Source organism: Rhodnius prolixus, unplaced genomic scaffold (assembly GCF_049639745.1).
Source record: "Rhodnius prolixus isolate KJV_2025 unplaced genomic scaffold, Rpr scaffold_13, whole genome shotgun sequence".
Lineage (NCBI taxonomy): Eukaryota > Metazoa > Arthropoda > Insecta > Hemiptera > Reduviidae > Rhodnius > Rhodnius prolixus.
Window position 1 is genome coordinate 5,912,003 of NW_027411583.1, and position 26,546 is coordinate 5,938,548.

The following is a 26,546-nucleotide window of genomic DNA, read 5'->3' on the forward strand; positions in this document are numbered from 1 at the left end:
ACGAACAAGCAATGAAGTGTGAGCAGGTGCATTATCGTGGTGCAAAATCCATGAATTGTTTGAACTTGTAGGTAGTACTCCTTATTGATTGTTTGACCTTGTGGCAAGAATTCATGATGCACTATGCCATTAAAATCGAAGAACACAGTGAGCATAACCTTCACATTCGACCGCACTTGTCGAGCCTTTTTCGGTCTTGGCGATCCAGAATGCCTCCACTGGTACGATTGAGCCTTAGTTTCGACATCATATCCGTAAACCCATGTTTCGTCATCTGTTATAACACGTTTCAGTAGATCCGCATCGTTGTCGACTTCATTGAGTGACTCTTGAGCAACTTCCATTCTCCGCTGTTTTTGTTCGAAATTCAACAATTTTGGAACAAATTTTGCTGCCACACGTTTCATACCCAAAACATCCGAAAAAATTTCATGGCATGAGCCAATTGATATGGCAACATCATCAGCGACTTCTCTGATTGTGATTCGGCGATCGTTCATAACCATTTCTTTCACTTTTTTCACGTTTTCATCGGTTGTTGATGTGCTTGGACGTCCAGGTCGTTCGTCATCTTCAACGTTTTCGCGGCCATCTTGGAAACGCTTATACCACTCGTAAATCCTTGTTTTACTCATAGCAGACTCACCATATGCCTTTATTAACATTTCACACACTTTATTTCATTTTTTACGCAAAATTTAATACAAATTCTTTGATCCATTTTTTTTAACAAACAAAAATCGCCAAGCTCGAAAAACACGTCTAACCTTAACGGCTGCCACTTAAGAAGTAAACAATGAATATTACTGAAAATTTTATCGTACTTCAGGGGCATGTGTACCAACATAATAAAAAAAAAAATTTTACAATCAGACTCTCCAAACCCGCGAAATTTAAAAATTCCCGTTACTTTTTGAACACACCTCGTACTTCTGTAATTCATAGTTCTGTTATCATTGTTACTTATAGCGCCAACGTGCTGATTGTAGCAAAAATAAACGCCCCCCCAAAAAAAATTCTCTAAAAAAATACTTTTTCAACAACTTGAGAAAATTGCCCTGGGGCGAGTTGTTAGACAACCAACACCGCATTGTTGTTAAATGTTTTAAGTTATTTTTTTTTTTTTTTTTTTTAAAAAAAGTCCAAACCCTATCCAGAGAACGTGTAAACTAAAAACTTTGACGCGATGAGGGTTAAATTTCTCCTCGACAGATTCTTCTTGAGTGATGGTTAGCAGTAATAACCGCGGTTTTTTTTCCGGCCACTAAACTTTTCTTCCGGGGAATTCTTTTCTTTTTCCTGTTAAAAATAAAATTAAAAAAATACTTGCCCTCAAAGTATTCCAATTATTAAGAAGTAGTATTAAAGTTTAGTATAGCTATTTTAGAATTATTAGAACATGAAATTTCCTGTTCAGAGGTGGAAAACAGATTTAGTTGGAAAATTTTTAAGATAATTTTTCTTTTACTGAAATCCTCACTATTCCAGAATTGTTTCTGACGTGAATACATATTTAAATTTGCTATCATATGGAGGCAATCCAAAAAACCTAATGATAACAAAATCGGGGGCTACAGTTTGGTAAAATTAAATTAGACCACTGGATAGCTAAAGGATCAAAGAATTCATTACGATAAGCGAGGACTGTGACGCATCGCGCTTGGTGGAGGAGGAAGCGCCGCCATTTTGAGATCATTTTGCTGCGTATCGAGATTTGCAAATGGTATAACTTTTGACTCGGAGAAGCTACGATGTTCGTTTAAGTTTTAATCGTCAGTTGTCGTCACAATCTATCGATTGTATATAAAACATTAGTGAAAAATAGTGACAGTGAATATAATAAGGTGTTAGAATAAAAAAAAATATTATCAAAAATATATAATGTCGGCCTATACGCGTCGAAAAGCCAAAACCAAACACAGAGATTGTATACAGTTGGAAAGGGCTTCTCAAGAACAATCGAATGGTAATAATAAAACACCATATGACCGAGTCAAGCAGTTGCCGGGAACGTAAACGAATGAATGCGGCCGAGCGGATCAACAACGAGGTGTCAGTACATCTGCAGCAGGGGCGATTGAAATTATGCAAGTGGATGATGAAATCGACAACGGACTGTATGGGCACAGATTGGTGTTCTATGTCGATTATGAAGACACATTGGGCAGCAGTTAGTGCACGTTTCACTACGACGTTTGTCAACAATCCATTCGGACATATAAGTGTGATGTGTGTGATCGTCTATGGTTTCTGCGCTCATTGAAGCTAACAAAAGAAAAACACTTACCGCTGCTTTTTGTTCCTTGATTTCATCCTAAATACATAAATAAAAATGTTTTATATAAAAAATATAACCCGTTACGTAAACGTATTCACGTAGTTACAACACACGGCCGTGTCCATGTCACAGCCACACGTTTTTCTTACTCTCTCTTGCCTGAATAAAAAAGAATTATTACAGCCTTACAGTTTTCGGCTGAAAATTTAATATTTAATGATCTCCTCCAATTTAATGTAGACTATTTGTTCCTATCCTACAGGCACTGCAGCCTTCAATGTGCTGGACTCTTTCTATTGTCCTGGATGGAGAAACCCTTTTTTACTTTGGAATATGGTTTTCCTCCAAAAAAAAAAAAAGCTTTCGCGTATCATCACCTCTGTGCCCTAGTTGCGGAAGTTGTCATCATGCTTTAGCGATTGCAACATATTTATTCGGGGATCCACAGGGCTTTGGTTAATCTTCTTTTCTGTCTGTCTGTCTCTTTCTCTCGTGAATTTCAACCATAAATACAATGCCTAGAGACAGACAAAATATTTCATTACGTTAAAAACATATTTATTTAGTCTATTAACATAAATATTCTAGTCTAGTTAGGAAACAGATATCCAGTTGAATGAGCCATAGCTAGCTCGCCTTGGCTGCACAATGCACAATGCACCAGGATCAAATTAAACCCTACCGCTCTCCCAAACAAATTAAACAGTTCTATTCTCCCCCGCCGCCGCATACCTCTCGCCACTATTTTGCCCCTTCCACTTACCCACGGCTTTAATTATCTATTTTAATCAGTATCCAGAGTAGTGTTCATTATGCAAAACCTAGTTCTATTAACCAGTTTACCAGCTGTGTACCCATACAGTTTTAGTATATATACAAGTATAAAATGTGGGTACTTATACTTTTAAATTTTGCCCACAGAATAAAGTAGTAACCTTCTATTGGTTATTAAAATAAATGTAAGCACTGGTTTCTAGCTCTATCCGTTTTTTATATTATTTGTATTAAAGGGGTTAAACTGGGAAATTACATAACCATTTATTTAAAATTTAATCTTTTAAAAAATTTACTTATTTGTCAAGCTAGCTACAATTTGCATAAAAAATAGCTCTTGTTCATTTACAGAAAAGAATCAAATACGAAATCATATGTAAACGGTAATTTTGCTATTCTTTTTAGAGTGCAGGTCCTACCTAGATAATGTTGTGTGGAGTAGATGTTTGGTTTATGAGGAGGTGGGGGAACCGGTCTGGTTAGCGTTCAACGTCGCCATGACCGAGCAAGAGGTCCCTTCGTCTGTTGCGCAGCAAATTAACATAAAGTTTTTAATCAATGAAGGCGTTTAACCGTTGGAAATTTTAACTCGTTTGCGGGCACACTTTGGGGACAGTGCACTGTCTCAGAATCGCGTGGGCGATCACGTTCACTAAGCTATCGAACGGCACGAATATTGTCATCTGTAAGGCTTGTCCTTGGGCGTCGATCATGACTTTCGTTTTCGAACCCGTTTTTCGTCCGCCCTTAAATTCTCTCGCCCACGCAAACACACAGTTGAGAATTGTAATTAGGAGAAAGTCGTTTGATTGCTTGTGCTCATCAGATATATATTTTTTTGGCCTTGTATGAATGCAATCGCCAAATAACAAAGTCACTGGTGTTGATTGAATTTGAAAGAACAAAAGGAGACGATAATTACGAACAGGATGACTATAACGTCATTAACTTATATTAAGTTTGGAGCTAGAGAGAGAGAGAGAGAGAGAGAGAGAGAGAGAGAGAGAGAGAGAGAGAGAGAGCTAGAGAGAAACGATAACAGAGTGGTGGTCGGGTGGTGAATGATTAGGAGTGGAGCAAAGAGATTTAGTCAGCTGTGGCAGTGGGTGTGTGTGTATATTAACAAGAAATAAACACATACTTACGCACACAAAGCGAGCGCCGCCAATCCGTGAGGAATATTAATTCAAAATCCTTGGGCGTCCTTCTCCCCTCTCTCTGTCTATCTCATACAGCCCCTATCATTGCCTCTCTAGTTACCTTGGTACGCCACCTTAATTAACTCCGCAGATATAAGGACTCAAAGTTAACTATAGAGTATATGAAATTGAACGACAGATATCTAGCGTCTTTCATATCGCAATTAAAATGCAAGTTTATCTCAAAATAGTTTTTTTTTTTTTTTTTAAATTCTAATTGCATTAATATTTGTAATTATATTTTGTACTTTTCCTTATATATTATAAGGCCCCAGTAACAACATTATGTTTCCAAAGAATGGACACCAGATAACCTAGATTGCAAGATATTGCAATCACGTAAATTTTGAGCTTTGACCACAAAAGTAAAAGATCGAAGTGAAGAGAGAAGCTATCATTGAGTTTATCCGCGGTAGCACGTATGTTTATGGTATTCATAAACAGTTTCGTAATTTCAACCATCATAGATGTAAAAGAATCAGTCTAGTATATTTAGTAAGGAGAAATTGTACACGTTCCCTTCTTAATAGAAACAGTAAGAGTGGAGGGTAAATGACGATGAAAGAGGAATCTCACAGACAATCTTGTAAGACAATAAATAAAATGTAAAAGACAATAAGATGAAGAGTAAAGTTAAAGAGAAATGAAATTGTTAAAAGAGAAAATTCGGGTTTTGTCAACAGCTGTTTGAACAAGGAACTTCACAAATAATAATTAATCTTCCAATGATATCCATTTAATATTACATTTTGTAAGTTTTATGCGAAGTTATAATTTTATACATTAATTTCAACATGTGTGACATATTCTCAGCACTAACGTTAGTTATTCAACATTTGTTTTCGGCATACGAGGGGGTACCCAAAAAAAACCGGAATTATTTTTTAAAAGCTATTTATTTACAAATTTTTTACAGAACAACCTTATCCCCTTCAAAATACTCTCCATTACAACTAATACATTTGTCCCACCGGTGCTTCCACTGTTCGAAACATTTTTTGTAGTCATCTTTAGAAATGGCTGACAGCTCCTTCTTCGTTTTTTTCTTGACCTCTTCAATGTTGTCAAATCGGTGACCTTTCATGCCCTTTTTCTTGCGAGGAAATAAGAAAAAGTCGCACGGAGCCAGGTCAGGCGAGTAAGGTGCGTGGGGCAGCGGAACCATGCCATTTTTAGCCAAAAACTGTGTAACAGAGATGGCTGTGTGTGCAGGTGCATTGTCGTGGTGGAAGAACCAGTCTCCTGTTTGCCACAAATCGGGTCTTTTTTGGCGAACACTACTGCGCAATCTTTTCAAAACTTCCAAATACAAGGTTTGATTGACGGTCTGACCTGGGGGGACAAACTCTGAATGGACTACGCCTTTGGCATCAAAAAAGCAAATCAGCATTGTTTTGATGTTTGACTTGACGACATTTTTTTGGTCGGGGTGAAGATGACGTCTTCCATTGGCTCGACTGTTGCTTTGTTTCTGGGTCATAACCATAGCACCATGACTCATCACCAGTAATGACCTTTGACAGAAAGTCTGGATCAGTTTCAAGCTGTTGTTTCAAAGCACGACATGTTTCAACTCGATGTTCTTTTTGATTGTCAGTCAGAAGGAACAAACTTGGCAGCAACCCTTTTCATCCCCAAATCTTCCGTTAAAATTCGCTGAACCGAGCTCCAAGATAACCCACTACTCTCTGACAGTTGATCAATTGTCTGTCGACGGTCTGTGAACACCAGCTCTCGAATTTTTTCAACATTTTCGTCGATTCGGGCAGTTGATGGACGTCCAGAACGAGGTTTGTCATCAATCGACATGTCGCCATTTTTAAACCGAGTAAACCACTCGTATACTTGAGTTTTTCCCATAGCGTCATCTTTGTAAGCTGTTTTCAACATTAAAACACTTTCAGCAGCATTTTTGCCGAGTAGAAAACAAAATTTCAGAGCTGCACGTTGTTCACTTAAACTTGCCATCATAAAAAACGAAAAAAGAACAAAACAGCGCTGGTAAAAACAATCACTGCAGATGAACAGAACAAGCCAGGCAGACAACACAGGCAGGACTGAACTGGCAAGGAATTGCGCTATACACGTCTAGCGGCAGAAATGCGTACCACATAAGCTCCATGCGCGGCAACGCAATTCCGGTTATTTTTGGGTACCCCCTCGTATGTATTCATGATAAATATTTGAATTTTGTTCTCTCAAAAAAGATTAACTGTATCAAATATGCATTTAATCTTAATTAAGTAAAACAAAAATAAAATAAAATGCCAATTTTTTCGGACAGAATTTACGATTAAATGTCGTGAACGTAAGTGAAGTTTCTATGCGAAACTTTTTATTCTATCTCTGATGGTGGATGAAAACCTGAAACTGGTTAGGGGTACAATAAACATGTGTGAAACGACAAATAAAATCAGCGATACCGTCAGCACTGCAAGCATTTATTTCAGTTTAGGCAGTGATTAAATATGTGTGTGCGAGGGCTCTTATATGTGAGTGTAAGGTAGACCTATACAAGTCTGGAGAGTCAGAAACATTGTTAAATGTGAATGTAAGATTGACCTATATAAGTATACAGAGTCACTATTATTGTTAAATGTGAATGTAAGGTAGACCTTGTGACCGGTCAGGGGAAAGGGACGGTATCCTTGCGGGCGCCAGATAGCCGAAGCTATCAGAGACGATATCCCTTACCAGCCTTAAAAGAAAAATACCCTTAAGGGTGCCTCTGGCGGGATAGCTCACTGGTGAGAGGAGGGAGGGTCCTGGAGACAATCACCCGGGGCGATACGGAGTAAAATAAAATTCTCTCTTGTGCTTAATGGACCAAACGACAAAATACCTTTAATTAAGGAAAATAAACATACAAAAGGAAAACTTATACTAGATACGAAATACTAATAAAAGATAAAACTCACAGACGATAGATAACATAAGCAGGCACTGGCCAGGCCGAACGCACGGTAGAGAATGAATTTTTTTATTTTTATTTTGGAATCTTGGCTGTAAATAGCAGCTGGTCTTGCAGTCCAAAGTGCAAATTTATATTATGTAGTAGCTCCTGCCACCTACGACTATTTTTCGGTTATAAATCTGGAGGGTCACAAACATGGTTAATTGTAAAGTGTAAGGTTGACCTATATAAGTATTGTGAGTTACCAACATGGTTAAATGTGAGTGTAAGGTTGACCTATAAAAGTCCTGTGAGTTACCAAGATGATTAAGAATCTATTTCATGAACTGAAAATAGAAAAAAAAGAACCTTCCGAGCAAATTCAATTTATAAACCTAAAAAATACTGAGGAGAAAATCAAGAAATAGCCCAGCTGTAGTAACTGCATTTCTGTTTACAGAAATTGCCACTAGAGTTCTCCACCGACTGGACTGTAAAGTGAGCCTAACGCCCATGTAATGGCGGCTTACACGTCTACAATAAGCCTATTTCTCATTTATCTATTTCACGACTAAAAAATAAAAATTCTCAACTTTTTTGTTTCTGTTAACGATAATTAGGTAAAAGATGAAGTATTATTCCAAAAGAAATATTATTTATCGAATTTTAAAGGAGATTTTTTTTTCTTGCTTAAATCGATAGTTTATCAAATACCTATGAGAGAAATGTTGGAAAAAAAATTTTAAATTAATTATTTCATTGATTTTAAAACAGTAGCCAATCACAGCGCAGTAAGGTAGCAAGCGGTGGGCGGGTCATGCCCACCTCTAGTGTAACCACGCCCCTTCCAATGAAAACTAGTTATGGGCTGGGCCAAAGCGTAGTAACAATGGTGCCCACATTACCTTTCCCTTATTTTTCTATATCTTTCATTATTTTCTCATATTTTATTAACTTTTCTTTGTTATTTTAGTAAGAATATTAATGTTAAGTAGGTATTGAGAAAAAATGCTAACAAATATTTTTTTAAAAAAAGTCATACTCAATTTTCAAGAAATTTGTTATTAAGTTAAGGTAGTTGTCGAATAGTTTTCGCCAATATTCGACAGTTTCACTTTACTTTCTCATGAAAAGAATCTCGTATGGACACTCACATGACTTTTTCTTACCAAAATTTACGAATATTATTAATTAAGGAAAAATTAGTAGTCAAAGTGACATTTAAGCTTAAGTACGCCATTAGATCAGCTTCCAATGAGTCCGTTTGGCCAATTCATAGTAAATTACAGAAAAGCTTTTCATTATAATTTCACTTCCGCTGCAATGATTTCCTATCTTCTTGGATGTTTGGTTAGAAGTTTAATAATCAAATACTTAGAGGTGGTAAAACCTTAAAATATCTAAATACTAATTTCCCGATAATTTTAAAAATTATCGGGAAATTAGGTATAAAAACCTCATTTTGTAGATATTTTTATTCTTAAATGTGTATAAATACTGAGATCGAAAGAAAAGCCTGATGTTTTCCGAAAAGGTTTGGAAAGTTAAAGAGGAAACGACTTTTCTATATCTGCCCTTTATGCATATTTATTCCATCCTTTTTTCTTTCTTTTTTCCATTCTTGAGAAGCGTGAAGGCAATGGCGACCAACTTAGAAGATGGTCTTCATTTCCAAACAACCTCCATAGTATCTCCTTTCCCTGTGAATACTCCCTTTAGGGTGTTCCTTAATTCTTCGTTGTATAGAACGTCCTACTTTGGTTTTTGTTACCCCTAGACTTAAGAACCTCCCCATAGGATTGGTCGGTCTGTCTTCCTCCCCCCTCTTTCTTTGACCTTTTGCTCAAGTCACGTTTCTATCTTAGTTTTGTTCACTATAACTCCCCTCTACTTTATCCAACGTCTGGCGGCTTACGTTCGTTTTTCTACCATTGGAGCTTATTATCTATGTATATATTTTCTACATTATTATATTGTACAAATATTATCTTCAGTGGAAAAAATGTGGATAAATTATTATTAATATTGATATATACCCTCAATAATTATAAATAAATAAATAAAAAAGAGTATCTGGAATAGAATTGAAAATTAAAGGAATAAGAACGGCTGAAATTAATTTTAAAAATCTCATTTGAATAATAACACAACGCACTCTACCGGATATTTACTTAATCAAATTTTTCTGAAATATATATGTATAATTTTTTTTAATCATTTATTTAGTTACAATCAACGCATTTTGCGCTATAAGCAACAATGATAACAATAAATAACATATCACACATATCAGAGTAGAGAAGTTATCCAGCGATAACACTCCAAAAAACATTCTAAATTCTACTGACTCTCTTCATCAGAGAGGAGATCCCGAGGCCCACTGTCTTTTAAGACAGTCCTAGAAGTGTTGTCTGGAAATGTTCAGGAAGATAGATGTTGTACAAGTGGATTGTGATGTGTTTGAATGTTAAGATGGAATTTCCTGTATCGTGTTTTCAGCAACTTGTGTTGCACGAAAGTAATGTTCAAGTCTGTGTGCCATGGTTTGATTGGTGACGTAGAAAGGAGCGTTTACTATAGAGCGAAGAATTTGAGACTGCAAAGACCTGGATCCTTTGCAGATTTGAGCGTTTGGTTGAACCCCACAGTTCGATTGGCCATAAGCCCAGACTGGCTTTAATATACTTACATATATAAGTCCTGAAATATAAATTAAATAAATTCTCTGTAAATAAAATGATTCTCCATGATAAAATGGTGATGGCGTAATAGCTCTGGAAGATAGATTTCCAGAGGCTACTTGGACTAGGCTTATAAGTCACATGCTGTCCCCTCCCCCTTACATACGACTACTTCTTCTATTCTAAGAACTCCCAAAAAGCGGTAGAGTATGGAAGTCCGTTGCGCTCAGCACCAGAGAACTTGGTCACTGGGTCCGTAAGCATGGGGGGGGGGAATCTTCATCACAGGATGCCCTACGTCCACTAACACCTAGCCGGATTTAGGTAACAGGCCTATCCTTAAAAAAAAAAAAAAAAAAACAATTCCTGGACACCACCAAAGTCATGGCAAGGGAGAAATTTAGGCATTTGGAGAGTGTAGCTGTGTTTGCCAAATTGTAAATTCTACTCGTATTGACTGTACTTGTTAATATTAAATGACTATATTGTTTCGATTACTGTATCTTACTTCGATACTGGTCTGAACTATACAAGTCTGTACGACATTAATAATCGATTTTAAATTCATTAATGATATTAGGAAATCGAAAATTTCTCTACAGTTTTTGGCGCTGTACACACTGAACTCATACAATATTTTATACAATGAAAATTAATGTTTTTTTTTTTTATTGTAAAGTTAATCTAAACACAAAAATTAATTGGCAAATCATTTATGATAATGTAAACAAGTAATTACAGAACATCAATATTATTGGCTGGCAAAACAAGCCAATCATCTGGCCCGTTCTCTGTAATCTGTATCATAATTGGCAGATTATAATTTCATAACAGCCTCAGGCAGCTAACACATTCAGTTCCTCCATAAATTAATGCTTTATTAAGTGGCGAACTTTGTAAAAGTTTAAAAGTCATTTGCTTTTGATTATTATTATAGTTTTTTGGGGGGTTTTCTTGTTGACCCTAGCGTTAATCGGGGTTTGGCAGTTACTATTTGAGATCAAACAGACTGAAATTCTATCAGGATTTGGCTTAGACCGTATGTCAAGAGTTTTTCTGTTATTAAAACTGTCCGGTAGGACTGTTGTATAAGGGTTGATCGTCAAAAACTGCACGAAAAAGCGTAACGTTAAAAAACACCCAACTTTGACAATTTTTTTTCTCTTTTTCTATAAAAGATAAAATTCCCAAATTTTCTTTATAATACAGAGAAAATCCTCCTTTATAACAGTAATTTTTTGCAACAATTCAAATCTAATAGATTTTGAGGAAAAAAAGGGTTGCCAAAAATTGGGGGGAAAAACCAGCACTTTCAGAAAATCTTCTTGTTCTTGTTGTTGTTACCTATTTTCACAAACTTCAGAGTGTACAGCTACCCTTACCAAGATCTTATTGAGCTGTTCTATGGGGGCCATTTTGAGCTATACTCTTGCATTCGGCTGGACCCAGAGAAATCGCAACTTATAAAGTCTCACACGGCCAGCTGATCTTCTTTTCTAAAAATGAATAATTTATGAACAAAATTGTATTCGTGTTTTTTTAAAAAACAGTTTCTTTGCTGTTTTAACTTAACTTCGTTTATATTATTTTGTCAGTTGCAAATTTTAAATATTTGTTTATATAAAATAAACAAACTTTTTATCCATAATGTATTTTTACTGTGTGCATAGTGGTAATAAATATGTATTTATGCATGTACATTGCCAATGTAAATAAGTGGAATAGCAAACATAATATATTATTATGGTACTAGGGAAAAATAAATTTTCGTACGATAGAGGTACTTCTGCGGAAGTGGAAAAAAAAATCCTCTCATTTAAATTCTCTCACAAACGGAAAGAGATAAATATACGCAATTTATAAATGGGGTTAATATAGGTGGTTTCGAAGCGTGGATTAGTAAGTAGGAGATCCTTAGTTCGAATCCCGCTTTAGCTAATTTTTATTTATTTGATTTTATCCGTCGTTTATTGTTTCCCTGACTTTCATCCATAATCAGAGGTACATTATTATTATATTATTCAGTTTGGTGTACGGATTTCGACTTCTTTTATTCTTCTATCTCGTTGACTTATTCTGTAAAGTGCAGTACGAGATGTAAACATAGGTGAAGTCGAAATCTGTACACCAAATTGAATAATCTACCCTCTGATTGAAGTTTGAAGCGGTTTAGGGATCCATATAAGTCAAAGATATTATCCATCATTGCGGGCCTAACCACATTTATCCACTTTGTATTTTTTGTTAGAAAAATGTTAATATGGTAATATGGTTAATATGGTATGTGCTTCCGCTCCTACCTCCATTAACCCTAATTTGGCAGTTGTAGGCCTTGCCTTACAAAAGTAGGTGATCACTTTACATAGTGATTCGTAGTTTATTTTCTTAATTTTTACACTTCTATCTCGGCTAACCCCAAATTCTACTATCTATATCATAATTTACTATCTGGTGCAACAGGACTGTAGGACCTGGACCTCCTCAACAAGCTGCCCCCATCCACTCCGGTCTGCGGCCTTAAGGCGGTCATCTTCTTACTCCAGCCCGACGAAGGTCTTCCTCCACATCATCTAGCCATCTAAGTCGAGGGCGCCCTCCTGGGTTTTCTTTTAACAGTTTTCGGGGCACCCTTCCCGCAGGCATCCTCTCCCAACCATCTCAATCACCCCTTCTTTATTTGGGCGACTATGTCTGGTTCTCCATACAATTCCATCAATTCAAGGTGGTTCTTTCTGATTTTCCAGTCGTCATTCTCGCACTTCGGGCCAAATATCTTTCTTAAAATTTTTCTTTCCCAAAACCCCGAGTATCTTTTCACTTTCTTTGCTGAGCACCCAGGTTTCGCTGGTGTATGTGTCTGATTATTGTTTTATAGGCTATTATCTTAGCTTTGCGGGACAAATCTTTAAACCGCAAAACCTTTTGAATAGCGAACAGTCATCTGTTTCCTGCTGCTATTCTCGCCTTTATTTCTGCGGTTATGTCATTATTGTTATTATCTATATCATAAACCTTCCGTAATTACCATTCTGGCAACTTACGAATGGTCACAAATTTTTTAGAAATTTTTTCCGGCCCTTGGAGACAAATAAAAAAATTAAAAAAAATAAGAAATACTGATTCACGGAACACGATAAGTTTCGAGTACAGTTCTTGTAAAATGTAAGTGGTAAAAGTTACCTCTTTGTTTTTTGTTTGACTGTAAAGCCGCGTTTCTATTATAAGTTCTTAAAAAATAGAAGCATATCTTTTGAATTTCTTTTAAATTATGTTTTATTACATTTTCCCTTACTTTTTCTTTCTTTTTTTTCCATCTTATACGGAAGACTGTGGACCAGGAGGATGACAAACTTTCTTTTTAAATTTGTTTCCTCCACAAGTTTTGAATCTTTCTCAGTCTTCAAGTTCTTCCTTCTTCTTTCTACTTTTGCACCTTTTGATATCTTTTACATTTCTTTCAAGTTAAGACAGTAAATTCAAGTTAAGGAAATTCTTTTTTTAAAAAGAGAAGCAGAAGAGTGAGAGAGAGAGTGAGAAAGAAAAGTCTGGATGTGAAAAACTTGAATGACTTTCCCTTTACGCAGCTTTTTCCGTATAAATTCAAGTTTTCTTTTATATCTTTGAATTTTCACGATTTTTTTTTTTAATTGCATCACTTCCACAAAATCGCAGCTGTTTAAAATAGAATCCCGATGTTACAGTTCTGTTTGATTTTTTTTTTTTCTGTTCTAAGAGGGAAATAGCGATTACGTCACTGATTTATTCACCGGAAGTGTGCGTCTATCCTCTTCATGGCTAGCATAATTGAAAAACATACCATCTCAGGAAGTACTAGTTGAAGTTCCAAGTGAGCTGTAGAGGAAATCAAACCCGGGATCATATTGTGAAAAGCAGCACGTAAATCACTTCCGTAAAAAAATAGTTAATTAAACTAAACAATTAATTCATTTGCACAATAAACCAATAACGTCATAGTATTGCTGGTTTGAGTGCTGTAGGACATGGTATCAATATCTAGGACACACCTTGATCAGTATGTAAAGTACCTTCAATGTAATTTATGTATATGTTATACACTAGAGTGCATCAATTATTATGCAGTTTCACTGCCTGCAGATATCTGACTCGACCTTTTTCTGATAAATGTGAATATTCTGAATGGATTTTGTGCGGTTACTACTTTAATAAACCAAAAATGGTTACCATTGTGCGTAACTAAAGTCTAAATTGCTTTTTAAAAGATCCTTTCCGTTTTCTCCCAGTAAATAACTCATTGATTATTTTTAGTACAAGTAAATAATTGAGTAGAGCTTAGATATTTAAAAGCAGATGCAAATGAGAATCATTAACATTGCTGGCCAGAGATAGACAGCCTGTTGTTAAATGTCCAAAGTGAGAAGGTCACCCTGATTATAGATGAGCGGACGGACACTCAATTAGGGGAAATGTCAAGGTCAAAAAAGGTTGTCCTAATTTCTGAAGAAAAGAACAATAAACTGTAGTTTCTTTGATATATGAACAAGGATGAATAAATTTTCTCAGGGAAATTCATTTTCCGACTTTTCTGGAAGTAATGGGGTTGGTTACGCTTTCCATTAAAAACTGAAATACGTGAGCCTGTCACTTGTACGATTTCCAGGAGAATCAAATTTGTTGCTAAAATTTTTGATTTTAAAGAGAGAGAGAAAAATAATGTAGAAATTTACGTTCATCCCGATTTTCAAAAAAAGTAAATAGAAGGGCTAATCAACTTTTGTTTGAAAACATTTTCGGGAAAATTTATTATAAGAGCAGTTCCTGGAGGAGGAAAAGTGCCATTTCAGTAAATTTGTACAGTTTTACCATTTAAATATTTTTCAAAATTCAATATGCCGTTAAAATATTCTGAGTTAGAGCAAAAGTAATAAGTTTGAATCCGTTGAACGACTTTGTTAAACGATCTTTAACCATCAGGTAGCAGGAGAATTACACCTTACTTTATTGTTCAGCAACTTCGTTTTTCCAAGTTGGAATATGGCCATGGAAAACCCGAGCGTATAATGGCAAAACTCCAGTAATAACTCCTGGCTCTGGTCTAACAAAAAAGGATATTTGTGCAGGTTGTAATTTCTAGTAAAAATTCCTTAAGGAATACACTAATTAACTTTGTTGTAACACTTTTCCTTCGCAGTAAAAATAAAAATAATTAATTAGGTAAATAAGGGAAAAAAAGGAAATAGAAAATTTTATTTTTCTTCAACAATGAAAATGCCTTTATTTTTAATTTTTTTTTTAATGAAAAGAATTAAACATTTTCTCAGTTTATCACATTAATTATTTTTAATACTAATTTATAATTTCAATCCCTAAAATGGAATCCTACAAGAAGTGCATCTTTTGAGGAGTGATTCCTTGAATTTAAAATAAAATCTGAGTCTTACAAATATGAAGTCTAACGAAAGTAAACTTTTTGTGAATGCGTGCCATTGTTTCAGTGTCTCAGTACTAGGTACCAGATAAACTTACTCGTAGCTAAATGCTCCTCTTTTTCCTAGGTGCAGGATCTTACTCACTAGAAAGACAAGGAGTGGATCCTGTACCTCAAGATATCGCAGCCAAGAGCCTTATTGTACCATCCCCTGAGTAATCTAGTTGGTAAATCCTCCCTCACCTTACTAGGCCTAGCGTCTTACTCATTAGAAAGACAAAGAGTGGATCCTGTCCCTCAAGATATCGCAGCCAAAAGCCTTATTGTACCATCCCCTGGGTAATTTAGTTGGTAAATCCTCCCTCACCTTACTAGACCTAGCGTCTTACTCACTAGAAAGACAAGGAGTGGATCCTGTACCTCAAAACCCATAGAAACTTTGTTCAATGCACTGCATTTCATTGTGCCCCCATCTAAAAGACTACAGCATCCCCGATCTAAATTAAGTTACTTGAGAAAGGTTCAAATTCATGGGGGAGTATCCTCCTCCAACAGCAACTACGCTCCCTAGGGATGCTCTAGTTAGGGTTAACCACTTACTGGTTGCACAATAAATACTCCTGATTAATTCCACCACTTCTTTCCAGTGCCTTACATATTTTTTAAATATCTTGAAGTATACCTATAGCTTTTCCAAATAAAGAGATCCAGGCTCTGTAAGGAATTTCTTGGATAGTCAAATTACCTGAAATGGATGCCATCCAAGAAAAAGTTCCATATAAATGGTATTCCAGTGCCATTCGGAATCATTAGATTGTGTTTAGAGAGAATCGTAGGAATCATTTTAGAGGAAATCTCCTCCACCAATTTTAAGGGCAAAACTTTACCGGGCCTGCGGCATTCCGCTGCATCATATTAATATCCCACTGTTCCTGCAATTTCAAGAGAAAAAATTAAGTGAATGTTGTTACACTTTTAAGAAAAACATTTTTAAAACAATATCTATTCTGGCGCTTTGGACAATTATCTGCACATTTCCCGTACGCTACGGCTGCCTCATCCCTCGTGATCCTTTTATTTATTGCAGTTTCCTTCATGCAAGTCTCTTCTATTGTACCAGAGTTCTAACAATCTTTACTTAAAATATCTTTAGAAGGAAATTTATGGCTTGTATAAAATATTTATATGAAATTCCATATCCTGGGGGATTACCTTTTTCTGGCTTACCCGCCAAATACGAGGGCCACCTTCTGCGCTATAAAATATATATTTATGGAGCAAACACTCTCAAGACTTCCTCACTACAAATAATTACAATTAAATTTTCCTTAGTTTCTGTTAACATGGTCTTTAAACCGTAAATTAAGTGCTTCACACGTGATATAATAGTATTGTAATTAAATCACTTAAATCAAGTGGTGGGAGGCTGTTATATTGTGGCCACCTGCCGCGACACTATCAACATAGTATGATTTCAGGTTTAAGTAGTAAATCTTTCAGAACTTCCCAAGGTCTAATTCTCTTAGGAAAAGTTTCAACTTAGCGTAAATTATAATTTAGGGGAACCTCTATCTCCGAATTCACTCTCCAAAAAGCATCCGTAGTTACCCTTAAGAAATTGTTTAAAATAATAGCTATACAGGGTGAACCAGTAAGTATTGTCCATAGGCCTACTGTGTATATTACATCTAAAGTGGAGTTCAATGACGTATTGGCTAACTTCATATTTTCCACTGTTCTTGAGTGACGTCACTTTACATTTGTTTTTTTCTAAAATCATTACTTTTTTGCAAAAAAATATAAATAAAATTGTTTAAAATATTTCCTAACATTTTCTCAAATATTTAAAATGCAAACGTAAATGATTAAAGTGCAATTTGTAAACTTTGACTTCCTTATTTTAAGACAATCTACTTTAAAAATTGATTACTGGCCCATCTAAAAGAGTTTTTAATGAATTAAACAACTTGTCATCTATGTGCTTAAATCTATAGCAGAGCTAGCAAAGAAATATGAAGGTATTTAAAAGTTATAGCCGATTAGAATGAATGCAAGAAAATGATTAAAGAAGGATTACGTGATTTTAATTTAGGTTAAGCTATAAGGATGGCAGGAATATAGAGTACTGATCCATCCATTAACTGTAGCGTAAATAGTTGTATATAGTGGAGGGATGAATGTGTGAAGCGAATGAATTTATAAGTAAGAATGGAGAGTGAGTGATATTCTAGTGATAAGCACCTAGACGATGATGGCTGTATGGCGGAAGCCGATGCCAAAAAAAAAGGCAAAAAAACATTGTTGAGTGCTCGTGAACACGTTTCCTTGCAAAACAAACGTAATTTCTCATACGAAGATAAATGGAATCCTGGAAAATGATATACCGTTTGAAAGCCCATTAGCCCACAAGGAAACTTTTATATTAATAAGTGCCAGCACCTAGGTCTGATAATGGTCACATAAAAGCCTGATGAGTTTTCTTAAAAATTTCGATTTCTTTTATTTTTCCCAGTATCCAGGAGGAAGATTGAGGCTGTTTGGAGAATAACTTATGCTTCAAAATGGTATCAATTTTTAGAAAATCTATCGTGTCTTTCTAACCGTGTCATCCAGAATCGAATTCGGACTAAAACTTTCTGAGTAATAACATTTTTATTGCAAAAAAGTAATGTTTATAGAGAAAAAAATTAAAGTGACGTCACTCAAGAACAGTGGAAAATATGAAGTTGGCCAATACGTCATTGAACTCCACTTTAGATGTAGGTACTACACACAGTAGGCCTTTGGACATTACTTACTGGTTCACCCTGTATATTAGCATAAGTGAAATAAAAGTCTAAAGAAAATATAAGCCGTTTTTCATGAAAATCTTGAATAAGTGAACAGTTAGTTTACTAACCGCTTGGTTTCAGAGTATCTCAAAACTATTTCCTAAGATCTGAATACTCCATTTCGAAATTCAGGTAGTTTCTCTTACATTGTCCCCAGTAAGAAATAGTTTAAATTGTTTCAGATAAATTGTACTTTCTCTGGATGGATTTTGACTAAATCCTTAATGTTAAAAGGGACAGAAAAGAAAAACCTATCTTGAGCTTACTTTTTCGAATCGTTCTCAAAGTATTATGTTTACAGACAAAAAATATGCCCAGGGTGCGTTGAAAAAAATTTGGTGAAGCAAACAAAATATGGAAATAAAATACCTTTATTTCGCCCACCAAAATCAATTTCCGTTGGCCACAATACACACTTTTGACGAAGTGAAGGCTTCTTTTTGGAAGATCGATCAAAGCCAAACATAACTCCCTTTGGGGGTGATGTCTCCAAAACATGTGTGTCCTTCTGGAGCCCCTCCTCTTTGAGTCTAGGAAATTCAGACGAGATCGTTGGATATAAGATAACAGTTATAAACGGCGTTAGGCTAAGAAGTTGCGAATATGGTTCCGTTGTAAAGCGGAACTGCTTTGTCGTGGAACAGAGCTTGAACTTGTATACTCCAGAAGATGTGCGGAGCGCTGCCATTTTTGTATTCCTCTATCCGGAACTCTCATCTATTTCCTGTTAGAACTTGGAAAAAGAATAACTGCGCGATTGCAATACCCCCTTTAGTGAAGACTAAGGCAAAATCAAAAATTATTTTATCGAATGGAATTATAATTTACGAGTATAAAAAAATATCGATAAGAAAAAGCAAAGCTGCTAGAAGAATCGCAACAAAATGATATTTACGAATTAAATATCTACCCTCGTTTTAGCTGCAAAGTTCTAGCACAAAATTCCCCCTTATCTCCCATAAATAGCTCTTTTGCCTGTGTAAATTAATTTTGGATATTTTCCTTTGGGAATGAAGCTTTACTTTGTTTTAAATATCTTGTACCTTTTATAAATTATATATTACACACCTTTGGGTATATTTAAATTCTTTTTATTATGCCTTAATTAATCAAAAGGGTTTTACGATTAGTTTATTTTATTATCGCTACTCAGAATTGTAACTTTAAAACGAAGGGCTATCTAGGGAAATCTCTTTTAATTAAAACTAAAGCCTAGAAACATTCCAGCAACAAACAAAACGAAAAAAAAATTAATTTAATTCTAAACTTGTTTTTTGATTGGCTTAGCAAAGTGTCAATTAATTTGAAATTGCAATTAAATTTTTATTATTAAAATTAACTGAATTAATTGCTGTACCGTAAAAAAAGGTATTGACATACACTTTAAACGACTACGTAAACCGTTATTATAGTTTTTTCTTTATTGACAAAAGTTACAGAAAGAAATTTCTAAATTAATTTCTGATTCTACTAAATAACAAATTTACTAAATGCGAAATTCAAGAATGAATTGTTAAAATTAAAAGGGGTAACTTCATAATCAATTTTCAACGTTTAATCTGATTTAAACTTTTATAAAATTCTATTTTTCTAGTTCTTGCCCCCACACTAGACTTAAAAGGACAGAACTAAACAGAAGCTATCGACTCGCAGACGATAGATCAAAACTCTCTCTCTAGACAACAAAAGACTGATTTATACTTCTATTTTGAAACCCATCTGGGCCGTATGGAATAGAGCTGTGGGGGTTCAACCAAACGCTCCAATAATCCAAAGGATTCAATCGCTACAATCTAAAATACTTCGAACTATAAGTAAACGCTCCATTTTATGTCTCCCAACCTGGACTATACACACTGTGACCTTAACATTCCTTTTGTCACACAAGTCGCTGAAAACACGATACAGAAAACTCCACTTCAGCCTGCAATCTCATATAAATCGTCTAGCTCAAAATCTTTTTTCTAGAACTCTTCCTGACAACTCGGACAAGACGTCTTAAAAGACAGTGATCTCCTCTCAAGTGAAGAGAGTGACTAACCATCTAATGTTTTGGAATATTACCACTGGGTAAATTCTCCACTCATTTACTTCTACTGTTCACTGTTATCATAGTTACTTATAGCGCTAACGCACTGATTGTAGCACGAATAAACGCAAAAAGAAACAAACTAATTTCCCTAACAATCCTACTCGCCGACTGAATTGCCAATGACTCCCGCGACTTCCTTACAGTCTGAAGACCTAAAGATCATTATTCTCCTATAGAGAGTGCTACCGCTGGGTAGCTTCTCTCCTCCTGCTCTTGCCGCACCAGTTCATCTCATTCACCTCCTATTTACTCATTATACAGATTGTAAATTACAAAATAAATTATAAAAAAAACTAATTTTTTCCTCGTAGATATTTAGTCAGGATTATTATTAGGTAATAAAAAAAAAATGATAACTATAATAATATATAATAAAGTTAAACTCGGCTAGACACTGACAATAGGGTGTTGAGATAGTACTAGGTCAAAATGACTAGGTAATTCATTTGGAAATAATAGGAAATAGTACTGTCGTATAGTTACCATTTTCAGAAATGGCGTTGTTATTAGTAGAATCTTGTATATTATTAAGCCTCATAACATTTTGGTACATGGGATTAATATTGGTAAAAATCGGACTTTTTATTCAAGCGGATGTCCAATAAATTAAAAAAGTGATTGGGTTGGTATCGTACAGATTTGTAGATGGTACTTTGTTTTACCCTCATACTTCTCTCTAAGTTTTGGTACAAATCAGGATATATTGATGCAAAATCACTAAATAGACAGTGTGTTACCTTACATAATCAATCCATCAATTGGCATCAAAACAATTAAAGCAATCTATTTTTGGCAGCAAGTAAGAGATTAGTACCTCTAGGTGTCTTTTATTTGCAGAGCCTATTTTTGGGTGAATAGCTTGAAAAGTTTTGTGGTATTCCTTGTCCAATAACCCCCTTAACATTCACATCAAAGTGGGGGAAGATTGTATTGAACAACAATGGCTGCCTAGCTTGAACTAACTCTCGACTAACATTAAGTTTTTTTTTTTTTTTTTAACTAATTTTTGAATTTAAAGTATTTTTCGAATGTATGTGCTTTGTGGAAATTCTTATAATAATTATAATAATAATAATAATAATAATAGCTGCTGACCTCTTAGATTTTCTCTTCCTAGGAGCTTCTTACAGCTCACTGTCCGGTGATGGACAGTGTTGTCTGTAACGAGAGAACACTGTCCGGAGGCCGGCAGTGCACTGGAAAAAGCTCCGGGCGCTAATAACCTCAGCTGTTGATGCGCCAAACAAAAAAAAATAAATAAATAAAATAATAATGTTTTATTAATAAAATAATATACACAAAAAGAAATTCAACACATTTTACGGCTTGGTAGAACCGTCTGCCGGAAGTTACTACTGAACATAGATCGCTAGTCTAATTTGTATCCGGCAGATCTGCTCAGTTGAAATTCTTATATTTAGTTGAATTTTTTTACTATTAAAACTATAGTGGGTGACGTATATGATTTATGAGTTCGGTTTTGTAGTGGGGTTCCGGGTGGATGTGAATCCAGAACTACAATATAGATGCACTAACATACATATACGATCTCATACTATTTTAGTAGATATACATATATATGTAAATATGGAACCTAATATGAGTGTGTTCATCATGATAAGATCATTAAACTACCCATCTCATCATAGTCATCATAATCATCAAGCCCTCGGCCCCCCCCCCACACACCTTCTCTATATGTACGAGCCTTCATAGTAAAGGCCAACAAGATAGTGACGTACTAACCGCACTCATGTTCGTATTAGTAAGTGAATGGTTTGGGTTTGTGGTGAAGGTGTGATGTAATTGATTCATACGTACTACACTAACATCAGTAACATATTAACCCCGCTTATCTCTTGCCATTCCCAAAGTAAATGGGGGTAATTCCTACGCCCTTTAACTAGAGTACCTACCCATAAATAAGGTTAAAATATCATTTACAAAATTTGAAATTAAATAAAACAAAAGTTTAATTTCTTTGTAAAATTTCTTTTAGTACGACATGTAAATCTATTAAATTAACTTTTTTAAGAAAAAATTTAAAACTATGTTCAGTGGACACTCACACTGTAATAAGTTTTTTTCTTTTTCTTAAGAGGAAGTATTGCAATCGTGGCCAGGAAGTATACCTTTTTGACATCCTTAAAGGACCAAAAAACTGGTTTTTGCTGAAGTGATTTACGTGTTTTTATAGCCAGTTTGCATCAAGTAGGGAAAATAGATATTTCATTTTGGTACCAGAGATACCAAGATAATAAAGTTCTGGGTAAAAATCTATCAGGGTGAAAATAACAGGCTAAAAAAAAAAAAAAAAAAAAAAAAAAAAAAAAAAAAAAAAAAAAAAAAAAAAAAAAAAAAAACAGGATCAAGAATGAAATTTCTCAAAGAAAAACTGGGTATATTGCACACCTTTTATTTAAAACTTGATTCAGGAAAATCCTGCGAATTCGCACCTCAAAGGAAGTGCAAATTCACGGACCCTAACCAATGGATTTATGCATGTTCTTGACGTAAACCTCATTTACCAAAGTTGGTCAAAATAGTACAACAAAGAACTTAGATTAGATTAGATTGTATTAGAAGGGCGGTTCCACCAAAAAGGGGAAGGAACGCAGGCAATCCAAAATGCCCATTGTTCCCCGTCCACCCCTCATCTCATAAGAGATACCGGGGCTTTAAAACAAATCCGGCTAAAGGTTGCCAGATGCTAATATAATAAACTAATAAAGTAGTAACAGGACACTAGGGAGCATGGCGACTCAATCGCTACAGTGCACTGGAATAAACCTAGAAAGTTCTGGTAAAGATTACTAGATGCTACAATCTCAGGCAGGGAAACCTTTAACCTCCCGAAGAACCTGAAATCTAGTTTTCAGAATAAACGGGGCACACCTTTACAAAGTGTCGCACAGTCTCATCGGACTCACCACAGCCAGCGCAGATTGGCGAGACTGGGTAAGGCCGCATTTGAAAAGATGATACGCTAAATTCGCATGTCCACTCACAACACCTGAACTTAGCTGGCGGATCCGGGACCTGCTAAAACCAACTATAGCCGTTTTTTGACTGGCCAAGAATTTCTTTTTAGCCTGACGGCAGTCAGCTCCAGGACCTCCACCGTTTCCGATGTTCCTTCAAAAATCCACTGCTCCACCTCTGTTCTACAACAGGTCGATAGCATACAGGGATAATGGGCTGAGGAGTCACTGTTATCATCGCAGCTCCTTCCTTTGCTGTTTCATCAGCAAGTTCGTTAACCGGAATCACGGAGTGACCAGAGGGGACCAAGCGACCGAAACAGTATTCAAAGCTCCCTAACAAAGTGAGAGCAACGTGACAAGAATTGACCGAAATTAGGTTCTTACTAGGGGAGGCCAGAGCTTTAATTGCAGCCTGGCTATCCGTGAAGAACCGTAATATCAGTATCGGCAAATCCCTTCCAGCGGAGTAAAGTAGCTGCCATCTCAATGGCGGCCAACTCCGCCTGTAAAACAGATGCATAATAAAGAACTTAAATTAAATCAAATTTATCTGAAACTTAGATTACATTAAATTTTTATCGATATATTTGAAACAATTTCAGATTAACTTTTCTACTTTATATACTCTATTTATATATAGGATATGTCGCAATTTTTCTTTTTATTTGCGATGAAGGCAATATTACGTGGAGGGGGTTAAATATTGGTTTATGGTACTTTGATTGCTTGCCCTTAGGTCACATTTCCCCATGCCCTTACTTTACCTATTACTAGTTCACCATGCCAAATAGCAGATTTATCTTCGTGTAGCAATAGCGCCCAGTTATTGCTACCTTGAATTAACTCAAATACAGAAACATCTCAAGGTGTTGTAATTTAAAAATCTCATTTTCAACACTTTCATATTTTTATCTCTCTCTCTCTCTCTCTCTAGACGTCACTTTTCTTTAAAGGAAATTGTATTCGAGCGAATTTTTTTCCCCCAGTAAAAAGTCCAATCAATGACGTAGTATTTCCGGTAATGGCATTTTCTTCAAAATTAGGATTTCAGCAATATATATTAGGGAGGCCCATGCATAACGGCAATGTAGAAGAAAGGGTTACCCAAGCCTCTCTCCAAGAAGTCCTGTGAAAACGCGCGATATTGGAAATTGGGGCACGATCGCAGTATTTTTTCTTACTCATTTAAGAGGAAGTAGAGAACATCTCAGTAAAGCCCCACTATCTACAGACATTGCAACGTTTATTTCCGGTGGGGCATCTGCCTTCTTCAACAGTAGTCTTCTTTCTTGATCAGACCTGATGCGGCTGTCTTGGGAGGCTTTTCACTATTAAAAGATTGTTTGGACGACGCTTCAAATTGCCTGTAGAACTCAAACAACTGATATTCTACACAATACGAGTATCGTAACATATTTAGTGCCAACTCCACTGTAACGTACACTCTGTATAGATCAGATGAAATAAAAGATATATAAGATAGATGGATAGATAAATTTCAGTATTTTATGTAAATTTACATATTACAGGGGTTCCGAAGTGCTCAATAATTTTAAATAACCACTTGTTGCAAAGTAATAAAATAAATTAAAGAAAATTAAAGATTTCTGTGTAAACCAAAAGATAATAATAATCATACTGATGTAAATTAAACATTTTAGCTACAATAAATTCTATTTCTTTATTCGTTTCTTACAAATGATCTTAGTTTTAAAGATTCTATAACATAATGGTAGATCTTATTTAGGTAGATCTTATGTGTTTACTTGTATTAGAATATTTATTAATTGGGACTCTTTTTGGTGGAACTCTCCCAAGTAGTGTCTTCCCAGTGGAGAGTACAGCGGACAGACAAAGAGAAAGTGCTCCAGGGTTTCATTTCTATAAAAATAATATATTAGACAATTCTGGAAACTAAGTGGACTTACGGACTAGAGCTGTGGAGTTCAGCCAAACCTACAAATATACGGACTGTACGTACATTTCTGTCAAAACTACTCCGACAGATAGTTGACTCTCCTTTCTACGGTGACTAACCTCCCTCTTCACACTGATTTTAACATCCCATTCGTACAAGAACTTGCCTAGATGAAATATCACTAGTACCATACTGCTCTCTCAGCTAGCTCTAATCTTTTCGTACAATCTCTCGCTCCTACTGTCATTCCTGATGATCCACCTGAATCCGCCATTGGCCCTGGGGACTTCCCGTTACCAGACGTTTCACTATCGCCATTCCTTCCATCTCATTCAACAGCCTTTATCTATGTATGTCTTTTCGTGCCCAATCCCAATTTTAGACTGAGACTGTGCTGTTAAATCAGCGTTAAAAAAGTCAATAATGGATTCATTGAAGTGAGACGTAACTACTGTTATAGCATCAGTAACTTGATTGCCTTGTTGCAGAAGCAATTACACTTGCAGTTGTAATTTCAATTGTTGAAATTACTTCAAAATTTAGGGAACACTAAACATGTATTTCCGCTCGGAAAAGAGTAGAATATAAACAGAAATTTAAATTAATTATCATAAATATTAAATATTTATAAACATGCTTTAAACAAGAGCTGTGAAAAAAAGATCGAATAAAAATAAAGACAAAGTTGCAATTCCCCCGGGGATTAGGCAATATTATATTTTTTTTGATTTTGTCCTGAAGGATAAATCCTTTTTAGATCCCTTTATAAGGGAATACTCCCTTTTCTAGTATTTGGGATATTGAGTACAGTGAGAAGGCGGATTATAGCAGGAGATTCTCTCTCTGTGTGTGATTTGCTGTTCTGGATTCCTGAACTTAGGGTTAGATACTAACAATCCACAAGCACGAGCCAGCTTTGCACCCACTTAAATCCTCTTAGACGAAGACCGTAAGAGGGAGATGAAGGGATATGGTATAAAATACCCAATACGGTGGAAATTTCTGTTCTTAGGATCCTTTTATCTTTATCAGACATTTATTGCTACAATTTCTTTTATCTTTATTTTGGAGATCATTTTACATGTTTATATTATTTATATTATAACATTCTAATGAGACCCTGTGAGTTATGAGTTTTTGAGAAATATTTTGTGATTAAAATATATTAATTTGGAAAAAAATCGCTGGTAGCTAGGTGTTGCCAAATTTTGACGTTCAGTTTAAGTCAACCAATCAGATGAACAGCCGAATACGTGTCGATTTATTTTCTTCACAGGATAAGCAGTTAATATTACGGAGACGCTTCCCACGCCTCTCTCTTATACGTAAGTACGAGTATAGTTCACTGATAAGGATAGTTTCTGCACGATTATAATTACGAGCGTATATTGAAAATGGTATTTCTTATCAACATCAATAGATTCGATCATATTTGGACCACACCTTCAAGCCTTCGATCTAAAAGTAAAATGAAGAAGTCGAAACTTTA

At 35.5% G+C, this 26,546-nt stretch overlaps 1 protein-coding gene and 1 long non-coding RNA gene across 2 annotated transcripts in view; one reads left to right on the forward strand and one right to left on the reverse strand.

Annotated features, from left to right (window-relative positions):
- Positions 1-26,546, forward strand: part of mAChR-B (muscarinic acetylcholine receptor) — a 307,231-nt gene that overhangs the window by 220,708 nt on the left and 59,977 nt on the right. The gene's annotated exons all lie outside the window — the stretch shown is intronic.
- Positions 10,538-26,546, reverse strand: part of LOC141448010 (uncharacterized) — a 54,370-nt gene continuing 38,361 nt past the window's right edge. Inside the window, exons 2-3 of the long non-coding RNA XR_012454787.1 lie at positions 15,978-16,164; positions 10,538-11,321 (exon numbers count right to left, since the gene is read on the reverse strand). This is a non-coding gene — a long non-coding RNA (uncharacterized lncRNA). The remainder of the gene's footprint in view (positions 11,322-15,977; positions 16,165-26,546) is intronic.